The 18,419-nt window shown below is 46.4% G+C and overlaps 1 protein-coding gene and 1 long non-coding RNA gene across 3 annotated transcripts in view; both read left to right on the plus strand.

The window, feature by feature from the left end:
- The window catches only part of SPATA13 (spermatogenesis associated 13), a 233,084-nt gene that overhangs the window by 55,447 nt on the left and 159,218 nt on the right, over window positions 1-18,419 (plus strand). The gene's annotated exons all lie outside the window — the stretch shown is intronic.
- LOC113902381 lies at window positions 15,421-17,266 on the plus strand. Its single transcript, XR_003513805.1, has 3 exons — window positions 15,421-15,583; window positions 16,149-16,354; window positions 17,228-17,266. It is a non-coding gene; the product is annotated as an uncharacterized LOC113902381 (long non-coding RNA).

Below are 18,419 nucleotides of genomic sequence, written 5' to 3' on the forward strand. Positions count from 1 at the left end.
GATGTACATTTTTCTTTCTGGAAAGTTCTCAGAGATCCCCAAGCACAAGAGCAGAATCCTAGAATGTTATGTGTTTTAGTGATTTGTGAACTGGCACAGACATGGTGTGTAACTGAACTGTAGTTAATGCAGCGAGGTAGAAAATTAGGATCCCAATACATTAGCAATTAGGGTTTTACACTGTAAGTCAGGGCTAGGAATCCAGGTGTTCTATCAATATCGGTTTTGGTATCACGCCCAGAACAGAAACATAAGGAGTTGGCAATGAACACAGTGTGAAGCTTGCCTGCTTCACAGGCGAGGAGTAGGTCTGTCCCATTGGGAATAATCTGTCCCATTTTCCTCATTAGAGTTTCATGAAATACAATGGCCACACTGATTATAAACTGTGCAGAGCAAACTTCTCATGGGTAGAGTGACCGTCTCGGGCCATGTGGGTGCTCCATCCCTGAGCAATACGTGAAGGCCAGTTACATCCAGGTCTGCAGGGGAGGTGGGTGTTCCAAAGAAAAGTTGAGTTTATGGATGTTATGTTTTTGTGTCTTTATTCGTGTTACAATATCATTTGTGCAAAAGGTGAAACAAAGCTCTTTGTTAATAGAGAATATGTGTATATATATATAAACAAACCTCAGTCAGTCTCTTCCATCAAGAAGCTTCCATGAGGAGAAGGAAATGGCAACCCACTCTAATATTCTTACTGGAAAAATCCCATGGACAGAGGAGCCTGTTGTATAGTTTATGGGGTCACAAAAGAATTGGACATGACTGAGCGAGTAAACAACAAACAATGCATCAATTAGAACTCCCTTATTTGGGGAAGACTTTTTGAATAAAGTATTCATAAATGCAAAAGAAAAAGAAAAAAGAAGAAGCTTCCGTAAGCCTCTTATCCTTCTCCATCAGAGGGCAGACAGACTGAAAACCACAATCACAGAAAACTAACCAATCTGATCACATGGATCACAGCCTTGTCTAATTCAATGAAACTATGAGCCATGCCGTGTAAGGCCACCATCATCATTTTAGGAATCAGTGAATTAAAATGGACTGGAATTGGTGAATTTAACTCAGATGACCATTGTATCTATTACTGTGGGCAAGAATCCCTTAGAAGAAATGGAATAGCCATCATAGTCAACAAAAGAGTTCGAAATGAAGTACTTGGATGAAATCTCGAAAATGACAGAATGATCTCTGTTCGTTTCCAAGGCAAACCATTCAGTATCACAGTAATCCAAGTCTATGCCCTGATCCACAATGCTGAAGAAGCTGAAGTTGAAGGGTTCTATGAAAACTTACAAGACCTTCTAGAACTAACACCCAAAAAAGATGTCCTTTTCATTATAGGGGACTGGAATGCAAAAGTCAAGAAATACCTGGAGTAACAAGCAAATTTGGCCTTGGAGTACAGAATGAGACTGGGCAAAGGCTAATAGAGTTTTACCAAAAGAACACACTGGTCATAGCAAACACCCTCTTCCAACAACACAAGCGAAGATTCTACATATGGCCATCAGCAGATGTTTGATACCAAAATCAGATTGATTATATTCCTTGCAGCCAAAGATAGAGAATCTCTATACAGTCAGCAAAAACAAGACCAGGAGCTGACTGTGGCTCAGATCATGAACTCCTTATTGCCAAATTCAGACTGAAATTGAAGAAAGTAGGGAAAACCACTGGACCATTCAGGTATGACCTAAATCAAATCCCTTACGATTATACAGTGGAAGTGAAAAATAGATTTAAGGGACTAGATCTGACAGACAGAGTGCCTGAAGAACTATGGACGGAGGTTCGGGACATTGTACAGGAGGCAAGGATCAAGACCATCCCCAAGAAAAAGAAATGCAAAAAAGCAAAATGGCTGTCTGAGGAAGCCTTACAAACAGCTGTGAAAAGAAGAGAAGTGAAAATCAAAGGAGAAAAGGAAAGATATACCCATTTGAATGCAGAGTTCCAAAGACTAGCAAGGAGAGATAAGAAAGCCTTCCTCAGTGATCAGTGCAAAGAAATAGAAGAAAACAATAGAATGGGAAAGACTAGAGATCTCTTCAAGAAAATTAGAGATACCAAGGGGACATTTCTTGCAAAGCTGGGCACAATAAAGGACAGAAATGGTATGGACCTAACAGAAGCAGAAGATATTAAGAAGAGGTGGCAAGAATATGCAGAACTATGCAAAAAAGATCTTCATGACCCAGATAATCACAATGGTGTGATCACTTACCTAGAGCCAGACATCTTGGAATGTGAAGTCAAGTGGGACTTGGGAAGCATTACTCTGAGCAAAGCTAGTGGAGGTGATGGAATTCCAGTTGAGCTATTTCAAATTCTGAAAGATGATGCTGTGAAAGTGCTGCACTCAATATGCCAGCAAATTTGGAAAACTCAGCAGTGGCCACAGGACTGGGAAAGGTCAGATTTCATTCCAATCCCAAAGAAAGGCAATGCCAAAGAATGCTCAAACTACCGTACAATTGCACTCATCTCACATGCTAGTAAAGTAATGCTCAAAATTCTCCAAGCCAGGCTTCAATAGTACATGAACTGTGAGCTTCCAGATGTTCAAGCTGGTTTTAGAAAAGGCAGAGGAACCAGAGATCAAATTGCCAACATCTGTTGGATCATGGAAAAAGCAAGAGTTCCAGAAAAACATCTATTTCTGCTTTATTGACTATGCCAAAGCCTTTGGCTGTGTGGATCACAACAAACTGTGGGAAATTGTTAAAGAGATGGGAATACCAGACCACCTGACCTGCCTCTTGAGAAATCTGTATGCAGGTCAGGAAGCAACAGTTAGAACTGGACATGAAACAACAGACTGTTTTCAAATCGGAAAAGGAGTTCATCAAGGCTTTTTTTGTCACCCTACTTATTAACTTATATGCAGAGTACATTATGAGAAATGCTGGGCTGGATGAAGCACAAGCTGGAATCAGGATTGCTGGGAGAAATATCAATAACCTCAGATATGCAGATGATACCACCCTTATAGCAGAAAGTGAAGAAGAACTAAAGAGCCTCTTGATGAAAGTGAAAGAGGAGAGTGAAAAAGTTGGCTTAAAGCTCAGCATTCAGAAAACTAAGATCATGGTGTCTGGTCCCATCCTTTTATGGCAAATAGATGGGGAAACAGGGGAAACAGTGACAGACTTTATTTGGGGGGACTCCAAAATCACTGCAGATGATGACTGCAGCCATGAAATTAAAAGATGCTTGCTACTTGGAAGGAAAGTTATGACCAATCTAGACAGCATATTAAAAAGCAGAGACATTACTTTGCCAACAAAGGTCTTTCTAGTCAAAGCTATGGTTTTTCCAGTAGTCACGTATGGATATGAAAGTTGGACTATAAAGAAGTCTGAGCTCTGAAGAATTGATGCTTTTGAACTGTGATGTTGGAGAAGACCCTTGAGAGTCCCTTGGACTGCAAGGAGATCCAACCAGTCTATCCTAAAGGAAATCAGTCCTGAATATTCATTGGAAGGACTGATGCTGAAGCCTAGACTCCAATACTTAGGCCACCAGATGGGAAGAACTGACATGTGGAAGGACTCTGATGCTGGGAAAGATTGAAGGCAGGAGGTGAAGGGGACGACAGAGGATGAGATGGTTGGATGGCATCACCGACTCAAATGGACATGAGTTTGAGTAAACTCCGGGAGTTGGCGATGGACAGGGAGGCCTGGCATGCTGCAGTCCATGGAGTCACAAAGAGTCGGATATGACTGAGTGACTGAACTGAACTTTTAAACAAACCAGCAGAACCTGGGGCTTTATAACTGAAGGTAATATAGGGTCTTGTGACCCTGGTTGCTCACAGTTTGGGGTGATGCTGCAGTGAGTGTAAAAGCAAGAACTAAGACTAGGGGTGACTCAGTGGGACAGGAGTTGAGGGAATGGTCACAGAGGGAAGAATTCTGTTCATCAGAAATCGGAAAATCCAGGAGGTCACACTTCATCAAAGGGAAGTTGCTTCCCCCCAGAAGGGGAATAGATGTCAAATGGAAGGCAGGCTGAGTGCAGAGTTCAAGTGCGGTCCCCCTGATGTGTAGACCAGACCCCTCTGGTTCTCAAGGACTGGCTGCCTGGTGGGCCATCAAGGCGGTGACCCCTGTTAACCTTGCTCTGCTCTTAAGAACGATTAGCTTTCCAGTTATAAAACAGCAAACTCTTTCCCTTTAATTCAGACATTGTTGAGGGGACCCTGGGTTCCTTGTCAAGCCACAGTTTTCACCATGGCTGTTTTCTGTTAAAGTACCATCCTTTGTGGATAAAGTGGAATTATGTCGAGGAAGAACACAATGTCATTACAGTTGAACTTAATAACAGAAAGTGGATTTTTCCAGTGGGTAGGCACTGCCCCAAAGTTCTTTGGAACTTGAAATGACTTTTCCCACAGGAGGTAGAAATAAGAATTAGGATCCCAGTTCCAGTCCACAAGAGCCGGTTTAATTTACGATAGAGCTGGACCATAGTTACAGGGACCAAATTTTCTGAGCCCAAACTGGGACTTTTGATTTGACAAGTAAGCATGTTCTTACTGAAACAAAAGAAGAGAATGTGGAAAGTGGATTTGCATTGCGAGGCCCGGGATGTACTGTGTCGTCAGATTTCAAACGCTCTGCTGTTTCTCCAGCAAAGGGCAGTGCCCACTCCAATATGGGGGATCAGGATTGCAGCCCTCCCCGCCCCACTCACCCTCAGCTTGAGGCCTCAGGAGGTGGCCCCACCGCTGTGTGGCCACTGATCCGGGGCCATCACTCTCTAACCCCTCAGTTGCTCCCATAGTCCCCCTGCCACGGGGCTAGACCCACTGCAGGCTCAGGGAGAATCCCAACCTTGACCCAATGACCTCTAGGGCCTGGCTCCGTGTCCCCAACCACCTTGCCCACGCCCTCCTAACTGCAAGCTGCTCCTAGCCACTGTCAGTTTTGGTGGTGCTTCCTGGTCCCATCACCTTGTCCCGGGGCTTAGACTGGGTTTGGGCCCTTATGGCCGCAACCGTGCTGGCTGCCTGCCCACCTGGACCCCGGCTTGCTGCCGGTCTCACTGTCCACACCAGCCCATCTGCAGACACCAAAACTCAGCCCAGAGGCTTGGTGCTGCCTCAGCCAACAGGGTCCTGAGAGCAAGGACTTTGGACCAACACACCTCAGTCTGAGGTCTTATCAGCCTCTATGATCTGTGGGGGCTTAAACCATCTGACGGAAATTTCTGAGCCCCAGTTTCCTTCTGTTTGAATCAGGGATGTTGATAATAATAGCTGTGATATTCTTCTTGTTTACTATGTGAGAAGTATCATTGCGAGAACTCTGTGTTCACTCACTCACGCCTCACAGTCCCGGTCTGAAGTAAGTGCTGTTATGACCCGGTTTTACAAACGAGGAAAGGAAACCAGCACTTTGGTGATTTGCCTAGATAATCACTTCCGGTAAGTGATGCAGCCAAGACTCTAGCCCAGCGCACCTTCAGACTGGCACTCACAGCCTCAGAAATGACCCGTGTGAGGCTCCAGCCAGGGCCCAGTGGGTGGGAGACCATAGTAAGTAAATCACTCCCCTTCTTGGTTCGATATCGCCATCTCCCGGAAGGTGTGCTTAGAAATAGCAGTTGCCCTAGTCTATGAAGGTGTATTCCTAAATCCACAGTCCTATGACTGCTACATAGCATTCCCAGTTCTTCCCCAAATCCAGTCTCAGCCCTGGTTTGCTCATTCATCCATCAAGGCAATTATTAAATAAATAAATACCTCCCGTATCCTCACTGCTCCGGATTCTGGGGACACAATTGACAGACACAGTCCCTGCCTTCTGGCGTTTACAATCCTGTAGGAAAGCCAATCCTGTTGACACCCAGTAAGTGTAAAGTTACAACTAGCAAGTCCTCTGAGTGTGGTGCTGAGTGCTGTGAGCCTGTCATTGGGTTTGATGTAGCCAGAGAACTGGGGAGGGCTTCTTGGAGGAAGTGATATTTACTGGACAACTGAAGGATGAGTAGAGGCCATGGAAGAGTGAGGACATCGTGTGCAGAGATCTTGAGGCGTGAGGAAGCATGCAGGTGTGCTCTGCACGCGTGAGACGTGTAGAAGCAGAAACTGTGTGGGGTGATGTGAGGCTGCAGGTACAGACAAGGACCGACCGCCCAAGCCCTGTGACCCACTGGGCGGTTCTGTCTTTATACCAAGGTCACTGGGGCTGTGGAAGGGTTTTAAAAAGAGGTGAGTTGGGGAGGCGGTGACGTGATCCAGTTATGATGTGAGAAGGTCACTCTGGCCTCATGATACAGAAGGGGTTAGAGAGAAGCAGGGGTTCCTGGTCTGGACGTTCCCATCTGTAGGACTCTGGCTGAACTCTCTTTGCTGACCTGGTTGCTGATTATTCTCAGGGAGTCTTGTCTAGGAGGTTTAGCCGATCATCCTGACTTGAGACTCAGTAAGACCTGCAGGTGTCTGATCCTGGGGAACTCCTGAGGGTCGGAGGGGAGGTCCCTCCTACCAGGCATGGAGGCCAGTGCTCTCTTGTTCCCTGTTCCTGACTCTCTGGTGAGGATGGTGTTTCTTGGGGATGTTCACAGGCTGTTTCTAATAAATCACAAAATCAACCTGTATCCCAACCAGCGTCTCTCTGAAGATGCTAAGATGTTTGGATAAAGACCCATCAGCTTTTCTTGCTTCAGGATTGATCTATAGATACCACTGTCTCCAAAACAGAAAAGACACCAGAAATAGAAGTAATTGAATTAAAATATTCATTAACACTAGACTGAAGAAGATTGAGAATTCTGAAAATCTTGCTTCTTGTGTTCCTCACCCTCAAGTTTTGGATCTAAATCCAAAACCCTTTTAGCACCAAGTTTACCTCTGCCCTCTACCCATCTCCCTCCTTTGACTGATCAGATCAAATCAGTCGCTCAGTCGTGTCCGACTCTTTGCGACCCCATGAATCGCAGCACGCCAAGCACTTAGAATAAGATTCTGTCACTCACCCTGGTAAGTTTTGTTGTTATGAGCAAACAACTTGGGGCACTGCAGCAGATTGGAAAGCTTTCTGCTGTGGGATAAATGGACGGTGACGAGATTAATTAAGTACCTTATCAGAAACTAAGGTAAAGGATTAGACGTGCTGCTCGACCCCAGTCACTCACCTCACTGCCGTGGCATGTCTCCTCGCTGTCTCAAATTGTGTAAAATGCCCCAGAGGCCCACTGTCACCCTGCAGATGCAGAGACGGGCAGGAGGGGAAGTCAGGGTTGCCGTGTGCATCAGCACCTGGGGATTTGAGCCCCGTCGGCCCTGGGATCCATTAGCTCTGATGAGCCATATGTCATCTCAGAGGGGAGCTGCCCCTCAAATTTGCAATTAGATCTGGGACTTGGCCGACGACCTTGATGTCACAGAACATCAATCACACTGGGAAGTGGCTCGTACAATGTACCGTGAACCATTTCCATATACCGTGTACCATGTACCACGTACTGGTATACTGTGCACTGTGTACCATGTAACACATGCCAAGGAGCCCGAGTCGTCTTCTGGTTTCTGTGGGGCTCAGGGTCCAAGGCACCGGTCAGCTCTGCACTTGGCTTTGTGCTCTGGCGGGCTGTATTGACGGGTCTCATGTCTCTAAGTCTTGTCTCCCTCCAGAGAGTAGACCAGCCTCTTGAGGGCTGGATAGCCAGCTCCAGCACCCCTCCTAGTGTCTCCTGGAAACATCCTTGCCGCCCCTCTTCAGTTCTCCAACACTCCCTCTGTCATCTGCCAGCCCCCAGGAAGTTAAGGAGGGAAAGTCCTAGTTCTAGATAAAGAGGAGTAAATTTGGTTTTACTCATTTTTTCCTATTATAGCCTTGGTGCTGTGCTAAGTACTGTGATCATAAAAATGAATGAAAATATCAGTTACTCTGTGTGCTCCATTATGCTCTCGCCATTGTACTGGCTGGCATGATGATTTGACTTGTTTCAAGTGAATCTATCCATAAGGTAGACACCACTGTGTTGTTGTTTTTTTTTTGGACATGAAGTTAAGGAATGCGTTAGTCGTACAAAGTTCACTAATCGTCTGTAGAAGACCTGTCTCTTGTTTTATTTTATTCTTTTGTTCTACTTTATCCCCAGTCCCCGCCCATGAACCTTTCTCTCCCATCCTGTAAGCAACCTCTCCTCTCCAGCGTGCTCAGCACATGTCCTTAGATACCTCTTTGAAAAATAGGAAGAAAAAGAAAAATAGGGTGTTGTTCTATGTATCAGAGAAGGCAATGGCACCCCACTCCAGTACTCTTGCCTGGAGAATCCCAGGGACAGGGGAGCCTGGTGGGCTGCCATCTATGGGGTCCCACAGAGTCGGACACGACTGAAGCGACTTAGCAGCAGCAGCAGCAGATCCATGTATGTAGACAGTTTCAATCGACATCATTATTATTGTGCTGTGAATCTCATCCTGTGACTAAATTCTTGGAAAACAGCATGCTGTGTTTGCTGTGTTAACACAGCCCCACAGCACCCCAGCTTCTTCCTCTGTCTGCTTCTCAGCCGTTGCCCAGGTAAACCCCAGGTTGCTGGCCATGAACACTCCTAGATCACCTGGCCTTGTGCCAGGGCTGGTGCTCACTGGGGTTTACGGGTCAGAGGTTGTGTGCTCATCTGTCTTCACTGAGCGCCACCACAGCACCCTCAGCCAGCCCCACCATCTGTGCATTATTGGGTGGGCATCTAGAACAGTAACAATCTTAAGGTCACTGCTGTTTGTCGAGCACCTGCTGTCTGCCAAGCTCCGTGGCAGCTGCTTCACATGCAGTATCCAAAATACCTGCAGTTTTACAAGGCGTGCACGAGCATCAGCTGACAGGTGAGGACAGACATACAGAAAGGCTGAGCTCCTCCCCTGGGACACGCAGCTCTCCCTCCGCAGGGCAGGGTTTGAGCTGATGTCAGGCCCTGGTGCTGGGCTCAGTGGGGTTTGAAAACCAGGGATTAGTGGTGTGCTAGATCTGTTCTATTGAAACAGCATGACTAGCTGTTATTAGGGAGTGGCTACATTGATGGGGAAGTCACCTTGGGATGCCCAACAATCTTGGCAGAGTTTTGCCCAGATAGTGGGTGCTCAGAGAACCATGGACATGTTTATGCTCAACTGCAATAGGCTTCCCTGGTAAAGAATCTGCCTGTAATGCAAGAGACCCGGTTTGATCCCTGGATCAGAAAGATCCCCCAAAGGGAATGGCTACCCACTCCAGTATTCTTGCCTGGAGAATTCCATGGACAGAGAAGCCTGATGGGCTATGACTAGTCCATGGGATGGCAAAGAGTCAGATATGGCTGAGTGACTTTGAATTAAAAAAAAAAAAAAGTGGAAATAAAACTGAGATCTTTGCATTACTCTCACATAAATGCAACAGCACTAAAACTAAAAACTTAGCCTTTAAAAATTGTGAACCACTGTGTTGGTACACCTGACACATAAAATATTGTACATTAACTATACATCAATAAAAAATTTTTTTTAACTGATCAGTGGTCTCAGTATGGAAAGGCTGTATTTTCTGGAGACCTGTTTAATTTATAAGAATAACATTTTCATACAATTTGTTCTCAGGGCTTCAGAGAATAAATCTAAATGCCTAATGATTGTAATTGCCCAAGCCTCTGAATGAAGGTGGACCCAAAATTACAGCTTCTACTTGGTGAAAACTAATCTGTTTGATAAGAAACGTCACAGCTGCCAAGACTGATGAGGCAGTTTCTCCAGCCTCAGGGTGCTTCCAATCCAGAGAGAAAGGCATCAGTGAATAATCTGGGGACCGAGCAAGTTCTGCACCAGCAGATGGAGAGCCTCCAAGGAACAAGACAGAGACAGGCACCCAGCAGGAAACCCGGGGGACAGGCGACAGCTCCCGGCATCTGGCAAAGGGTACCTGGCCTGGGTGCCAGCTCAGCTCTGCCTCCCTGGGCAGCGAGAGCCCCGGACCACAGACCACAAGCATGCAATAGGGTCAAAGTGGAATATGCCCGACTGGGCCAAGGGCGCCTGGCCCTCTGGGACCGAGCAGCCAAGGTTGGCGCCAGCCTTAGGGGGATGATGATGTCCTGTCTGCTCTCGTCGTCTGCTCAAAGAATAATATCCCAGGTATCAGGGGAGCTCACTCATTAATCAGAGTGGATTAAAACTCTGCTTCCCTCTGGTCTCTCCTGCACAGGCTGCTTGGGAATTCGGGAGTCGCTTCCTGGCTTGAAAAACCAAATTCAGCCCAGTGCTGATGCTTGGGCTACAGACTGCTTCTACTCACTGCTTTAGAGCTTTATTAAGTTCTAACTGCTCCTCTCCTGGCCGCTCCACCCTCCTCCCTGGCCCAGCAGCCTTGTCCCGAGTGCACATAACTTCCTGACACTTTCTGTAAAGTGGGGCTGGGATCTGATGAAGGATTTCAGGGGTTTCCACAGCAACATGGGGTCATCAGTGCAGTTTACAAGAGTCTACAGCACTGTGCCCACCATTTGGGTTGTCTGCTCAGAAAACTGAAGGTTCTGGTTGATTTCCATTTAAGAAACATCTTTCTCCCACTCCTCCTGCTTCTTGGAAAGAGAGAGAGATATGGGGTGGGGTGGAGTAGGGAGAGGGAGGGAAGAAGAAAGAGAGAGAGAAAGAAGAAAGGATGGTGGGGGGGAAGAACTGTGCCTGGAATTGTAATGAGCTCACAGACCTGTTCCTAATTGTCTCTGTAACTTAGCAACATGCTGGATGAAAGAAGAAAGGAGGGAACAGTTTCAATTCACTGGTAGGATGTGGGTGGAAACAAGGGAACAGAGCACCAGGCACCCAGGTACAATAAAGAGGCGTGCAGTTCGGCTGCTTTTGAGAAACCATGGGGGCGCAGAGCTGGTGCAAGGGGGATGGAGGAGTTGCTCACAAGGATACCTTACAGTTGGTGGAATGCCCAGGAAGGGAATCTGCACCCTTCTCTGTGCTTCTAAACATGTGCAGCAGCTATGGTCTACCTAACAGTGGATTCTGGGGCCCCGGAACCCTGACCTGACCCCTGGCCCTCTGACACCTCCTCCCTCATCCCTGTCTGATCAGTCTCCAAGTCCTGAGTCTCTGCTTAGCTTGGTTCCTGTTGATTTCTTAAATGCATTGAAGGACTATCTCCTTCCTTGGAGACTTCATGGAAATTGCTGGCTTATTGTTCTTATGGGAAGAAATGCAATCCACAGTTCTTTAGCTGGAGATGAATTTCTGATCACCTAGGGCCTGTTGGTGGTCAGTTCAAGAGTTGCCACGGTCAGGTTTCAAATGATTTTGAACACCACCCTAAAACCAAGAGATTTGACTGATTTCCAGTGGAGAAGTCACATTAAGGTGGGAGGAAGCTGAGCTTGACCACAATTTATGAGAAAAAAGTTTGGGGATTTTGTTAAATTGGAATTAAGTATAAAACCCAGAGACTCTGATTCTAAGAATGGGTCAGATTCCCACCCAGTTACACTTATGTAAACATCTCTGTTTGGACCTGCACCTGTTTTCCATTCTAAACCTACATGTGGCAGCTGCCTTGCTGGGTCTAAATGGGGTCTCACACACACATATCTGCTTTGTGAATGGGATTTGATGTTGATGGAACTTCCACTTCTGTAACTCCAGTCTCATCTCTGTCCCAACCATCAGAATCGTGTGTCTAACTCTATTGACATCTCCACCTGGATGTCCCAACAGCCTCAACATCAGCTGTCGGAAGCGAACTTACATCCGCACGAGCGTGAGCTCTGCTGTCTCCTCTCTCTCTGTAATGGTATCACCACCCCAGCCTCGACCTGACACCTCCTCCCTCACCCCCATCCAATCAGTTTGCAAGTCCTGCTGAGTCTTTGCTTGCCTTGATTCCTGTCGATTCCTTAAAAGCATTGAAGGAATATCTCCAGGCTTTTTATAAGGAGCTCTCTGTATGTTGGGTCATGCTTTCAGCACTCCAGCAGATGGTTTACATCTCTACCTCAGCCACCTCTCCCTGCTTGTACGCAGTCTGTCAGCCAGAGGTGAGAGATTAGACCTTCTAGGACTCTGCTGCGACAAACACACAGCCCTGCACATGCGTGTGTCCTTCTAGATTCTCCGTAACATGTCACAGCTTTACAAAGCCCCCTGTAGACATCACATTCCCCAGAAGTTCCATTTTTTTGTTCAGCTTCTTGTTAATCTCAGTGGTTTCACCACCTCAAGGGGCCACCATGTTAAACACTTGCCACAGTTTGTGTTTGATACATGCCCTGGGGATACAGCTTCTTCTGCCAAAGTTGCTTTGAATGAGACCGAATAAATGCAAACCCAGAGAATGGAGCCTTTCAGGGAGCTTCCATGGCACCATTCTGCTGCTAGGTTTTCCTGTGGCTGTTAGCTCCCAAGGCTACCGTGGAGGTGAGGTTGGATGGGGACAAGACAAGCTGAGACACCACAGAGCTCACTGCTCCTACTGAGATTCAGTCATATTCCTTGAATAAATACTTTAGAAATTGTGAACCTTCTATTTGCAGTCTTCTAAAAAGGGAGTTTTGGACAAATTTGTCCATTTCTTATTGTTTTTATGGAGGTCTTTGAAGGCCCTTACCCCACTATTCTGCAAGTTGCTTCTCCAATACTGACCTTTTTAAAGAGCTCTTTAGAGACTGTGCCTTTCCTCGAGCAGGAAATCATAGTCCTGTGGTGTTTGGGGCACTGGGCAGTCCTAGAAGGGAGGCAGTTTTAGGAAGGGGATGCTTAGGCCCTCTGGGAAGAGTTAAAGCATTAGGTGTTTGTTTCATGTATTTATCTCATCCCCAGTAGACTTTTTTTTTTTTTTCTATTTTTTTTAAAAATTTTATTTTATTTTTAAACTTTACATAATTGTATTAGTTTTACCAAATATCAAAATGAATCCGCCACCGGTATACATGTGTTCCCCATCCTGAACCCTCTTCCCTCCTCCCTCCCCATACCATCCCTCTGGGTCGTCCCAGTGCTCTAGCCCCAAGAATCCAGTATCGTGCATCGAATCCCAGTAGACTTTTATTACTTCCTTGCTATTGAATGATTCTAATCAGTATTACCTGAATGATAAGATTGTGGTTTAGATTTTCAAAGTAGATGAGCCAATGAGAGGCAGAAGTTTTAAAATAGTGTTGAGGCCTCTCACTTTCTGAAATGGCCTACAGTCTGTGCAAGGGGTATCTCTCTAAATAAATCTGCTTCTTTGAGAAACAAATCTATCACTTTGTCTCTCATGAAACTTTTTCTATGACAAGATGCATGACCCACCAGGAAGGACCATGAGTGATTGGCCGGAGAAATTAACATGCTTATAGGGAAGACTAGCAAGAGTTAGGAAGATGGTTTAAAGAAGCCAAGAAAAGAAGGAAGAGTTAGAACTGCATGACAGAAAACACCCAGGAAGCAGAGGTTGTAACAGTTAAGAAAGGAGAGAGGAATTTAGTATCTGGTTTGTGTTTCACTCTTGTGCTTATTGGAATATTAAGTTGCTTATGAGAAGAAACTAGGAATTCCATGAAGTTCTTAGAGGGTGGTTGTCAAACTTTAGAGTGTATAAAATTCTGGTAGGGTGACGACTAAAAACCAAATCCCATGTCCTAGATGTTGATTTATTGGTACAGGGAAAGACCCAGGAAGCTGCATGGTAACAAGCACAGTTTGTGTGTTCACGCAGTCCCGTAAGTACTACGACCACAACCTGGCTCCTCTGTATGTCTGTCCTGTATTTTAATGTTCTAGACTCTGGTTCTTAAAGCAGGTAGGCTTTTCCTAAAATTGTAACATTTAAAAAAGTTTAAAGTGTTTAAAAGAAACCTCTCTTATAGTTTCCTCCTGGCCACCAAGCCAAAGCTCCTCTTGCTTCTCTGTGACGTGGCCTCTTTCCACCACTGTTCATTTAGCAAAAGAGAAGTCAACCAGACCTCAAAGAGCATTTGGGCCAGACTTTCTGCTGTCTTCAGGATATATCTGAAATGTGCGCAGACTTTGCATTTCTGTTGCAGCCATTTAGCAACTTTTCCTTCTGAGGTCCATCTCATTTTGGGGTAGTCATGTTACCTGATTATGGACCTAGATCACTAACCACAAGGTCTCTTTTAAAATTGGCAAATTGCTGTAGTGTTTTTGCATCTCCAGGGGCTCAGAACAGTGGATCCTGGCGAATAGACAGCAAATTACAGCATTTCTGACTTTCATGCAATTCAGGAAGGATGAATAGCTGAGTGAACCCAAAGATGTTTATTTTCACTCTTTATAAACTATATTACAAAACCAGGCTCAGTCATGAAGAGAAACATCGGATTAGCACTGGAGTCTCCCAGTGGGGCAGCAGTTTTCTTTTATAATAAAAGAAAAAAAGATTTAAAGGAACCTAGGAGTACCTCATCAGAGCACTGTGCCTCTGACAAGATAATTTCTCCTGATTTACGATCTTTCCATTTCCTGGCCAAGCCTTTTTACTAAGTGACATGTGTGTCCCCCACTGCATTAACATTTAAGAAGATTGCACTCGGTTCACTCTAAGGTACCAACCTGCTCTCTAAAGGAGAGAAAAGCGACTTTCTGTTTGCTCCTGCTGTCAGCTCATGCACTTCGTTTTCAGACGATTCTGCTTTTCTGCAACTCACGTGTCTGGAAAAGCGCTGCTGACGGCAGGTTCTCAGCCCTCCCTCTAAACTCTCTCCAGGAGAACGTGCAGTGTGTAGAATTCCTCCCGTGGTGCTGGTAGGATGTTCTGCTGGAGACACACAGAGAGATGACTGATTCTATTCAACCCTCTCGAATAGTCATTTATGGGATGTCCTTGGTGGTCCAGTGGTTAAGAATCTGCTTGCCAGTGCAGGGGACATGAGCTCGATCCCTGGTCCCAGAAGATCCCACATGAAGAGGGAGCAACTAAGCCCGTGCGCCACAGCTCCTGAAACCTGCCTGCCCTAGAGCCTGTGCTCTGCAACAAGAGACGTCACCAAAATAAGCCTGAGCACCGCGACGAAGGGTAGCCCCCACTCACCAGAACTAGAGAAAGCCCATGTGCAGCAACAAGACCCAGCACAGCCAAAAATAAATAAATAAAGTCACTTACAAAACCTGAGCCCCCGAGAATGCATCCCCTGGAGAAGAATGAGAGAGTCGCAGAACTGCAGGGAGCAAAGCTGGGGATGAACTTTGATTTTTCAAATCCCCCAGTCCTGCTTTCTCTTCAAAAGCCTCTGTCTAGTCCAGGACAGAGTTCTGTTTTCCCCAGAGCTCCCTGTCTGTGCTACCCACACTTCTCACCTTTGCTGATAAGATTCACCCTCCTGCCAAGGGCCGCTAGTGTTTGAGCTGGTGTTTGGATGGTAATTTAAAGGGTACATTTGTGCTTTCTCTTGATATAAATTTCCACTGGACTTCACAGCATTGAGAAGGGGAAAGCATCTATTTGGTGTGACCAGTGGCATCGCAGCGTCATTACTGAGACCCATGGCCACCATTCGAGGGCACGAGTGACATGAAATGAAGACTCACCTGACCCTTTCAAGGGAAATCCACGTCCCTGTGGGCACCTGGGAGAACCCGCAGCAGGTGAGGCCTGACTTTTGGTGCCTCTGCTGCTCTGCGTGGCCGTGGCCCCTCAGGTTGCCCCTCACTTGGGGCCCTGGGCTCCCGTGCACACTCGCTGTAGAGCTGCTGCCCCCGTGGGCCAGTGCCCCTTACCACAGAGCCACCCCCGCCCACGGCTCCCTTCTGTTCCTTGGATTAATCTGATGTCCTTTCACATTTTAAAAGCCGTTTTTTCTCTGGCTGTCATATTACATGCCTATTAGAAAATCTTCAAGAATACAAAGAAATCCATTGCTGACTATGAACATCTGACTCTGGTTTGCCTGCTGAAACTGCCCTTGCTTCTCCCCGCAATCTCTTCTCTTCTTCACCCCTCTTTCCTTCCTTTTTCTCGTCTATTCCTTTCTTCTGCACCCCTTTCTCTACTCACACTCACAAACACACAGGGTTTTCAAAAAATGCTCTCACAGTTGACACATTGTGACATCACGATGAATATATATTCAGTCTCTTCTGGCCCCCTTTCCTGGCTCACAGCTTCTGAAACCCAACCCTCTGTAGAGTTTTTGTTTGTTTGTTTTGGTAGCTAATGAGATGACCTGTGACTGGGGTATCCTGGGGAGCCTCAGAATGGGGACTGGTCACCAGGGGAAACCATCTGACTGAGGGTTAGAACATCAACTCCACACCAGACCTCCAGGGAGAAGAGAGGGACTGGAGTTGAGTTAACCACTAACGGCCATTGATTTATCAGTCCTGCCCGGTAACGAGGCCACCATGTAAATCTCTAAGGTATGGAGTTTGGAGAGTTTCCAGTTTGGCGGGGCTGCTGGGAGAGGGGTGAACACAGAGGGTGGGGCTGAGAGCTCTGCATCCCTCCCCTGTGTCTTGCCCTGTGTTCTTGTCCATCCAGCTATTTCTGATTATTTATAAATAAAGCGGGAATGCTGTGAGTAGGCCATGTTCCTGAGTTCTGTGAGCTGTTCTAGCCAATGACTGAAGCTGAGGGGTGGGAGGGGAGTTTAGGAGCCTCCAGTTTATCAACAAAAGCACAGGTGACAGCCTGCACTCAGTGGGGTGTAGTCTTGTGAGACGGAGCCTGTGAGCAGTGAGGTCTGTGCTCACTCCAAAGGGACAGTGTCAGAACTGAATAGAGTTTCAGACACCCAGCTAATGCTGGGAAGCGGTCAGCATGGGGAAACCCCAGGGATAGTTACGGAGGGCAGAGGAGGAGATGGGCTTCTGTTACACACCACTCATCACGGGTGTGCCATTAGCGTCCTCTGCTTTGATAAGTGCGTGCATGGGTGTGTTTGTGCTCAGTCGCTTCAGTCGTGTCCAACTCTATGCAACGCTATGGACCGTAGCCCGCCAGGGTCCTCTGTCCGTGGGATTCTTCAGGCAAGAATACTAGAACAGGTGCCATTTCCTCCTCCAGGGGATCTTCCTGACCCAGGGATCGAACCCACGTCTCCTGCATTGGCAGGTGGGTTCCTTACCTCCAGCACCGCCTGGGAAGCCCAAGTAGTTGTTCTCAATTGCAGAACTCCTGCTGCACTTGAATTCTTTTCATGTTGAAGTGCCTACCCATGATTTGTTTATTATTTGCTGTCTAATTTAATTTTTTTGTTTCTATAACCCTGTTTAATACTTGTATGTATTCAGTTCAGTTCAGTTGCTCAGTCATGTCCGACTCTTGGCAACCCCATGAATGGCAGCACACCAGGCCTGCCTGTCCATCACCAACTCCCGGAGTTCACTCAAACTTATGTCCATCGAGTCGGTGATGCCATCCAGCCATCTCATCCTCTGTCGTCCCCTTCTCCTCCTGCCCCAATCCTCCCAGCATCAGAGTCTTTTCCAATGAGTCAACTCTTCGCATGAGGTGGCCAAAGTATTGGAGTTTCAGCTTTACCATCAGTCCTTCCAAAGAACACCCAGGACTGATCTCCTTCAGAATGGACTGGTTGGATCTCCTTGCAGTCCAAGGGACTCTCAAGAGTCTTCTCCAACACCACTGTGTATTAAGGTACTCTATTTTTTTATTGTGGTAAAAAACACATATTAATATAAGTGAGAATTTACTATCTTGGCCTCTTCAAGTGTGCAGCACAGTGCTGTCAGCCGTGTACACACTGTGACACAGCAGAGCTCTGGGACTTCCCATCCTATAAACCTGAAAGTCTACACCCACAGAAAACCAGCCCATCCCCTCTCTCCCCAGCCCCTGACATCCCCGCTGCCTGTCTCTGAGTCTGACTTCTTCAATACTTCATAGAAGTGGAATCATACCACATTTGTCTTTTTATGATAGGCTTATTTCACTTAATACGTCCTCAGAGTACATCCATGTGGTGGCATATGACAAGATTTCCTTCTTTTTTAAGGCTGAGCAATATTCCACCGCATGGCTGTGCCCCGTTTTATTTGCCCATTCATCCGTCGATGGGCATTTGGGTTGTTTCCACTTCTTGGCTGCTGTTAACAGAGCTGCATTGTACATGGGAGTGGAAACACCTCTGTGAGATCCTGGTTTTGATTTTTTTGTATACATACCCAGAGTGCCGATGCCGTTCTGTTTTTAATTTTTTGACGAATCTCCACCACTTTCACAGTGGCTGCAGCATTTTACAGTCTCATGAAGGGCGCACAGGTTTCCCTTTCCTTGGCATCGTCACCAACACTGTCGTTTCTTGTCATTTTGATGATGGCCATTCTAACTGGTATGACGTGAGGTCTCACTGTACTTTTGATGTGTGTTTCCCTAATGATTAGTGATTTCGAGCATCTTTTTACATGCTTTTGGGCTTTTGTTTATCTTCTTTGGAGAAATATTTAAGTCCTTCACTCATTTTTA

The sequence above is a fragment of the Bos indicus x Bos taurus genome, chromosome 12 (genome assembly GCF_003369695.1).
Source record: "Bos indicus x Bos taurus breed Angus x Brahman F1 hybrid chromosome 12, Bos_hybrid_MaternalHap_v2.0, whole genome shotgun sequence".
Lineage (NCBI taxonomy): Eukaryota > Metazoa > Chordata > Mammalia > Artiodactyla > Bovidae > Bos > Bos indicus x Bos taurus.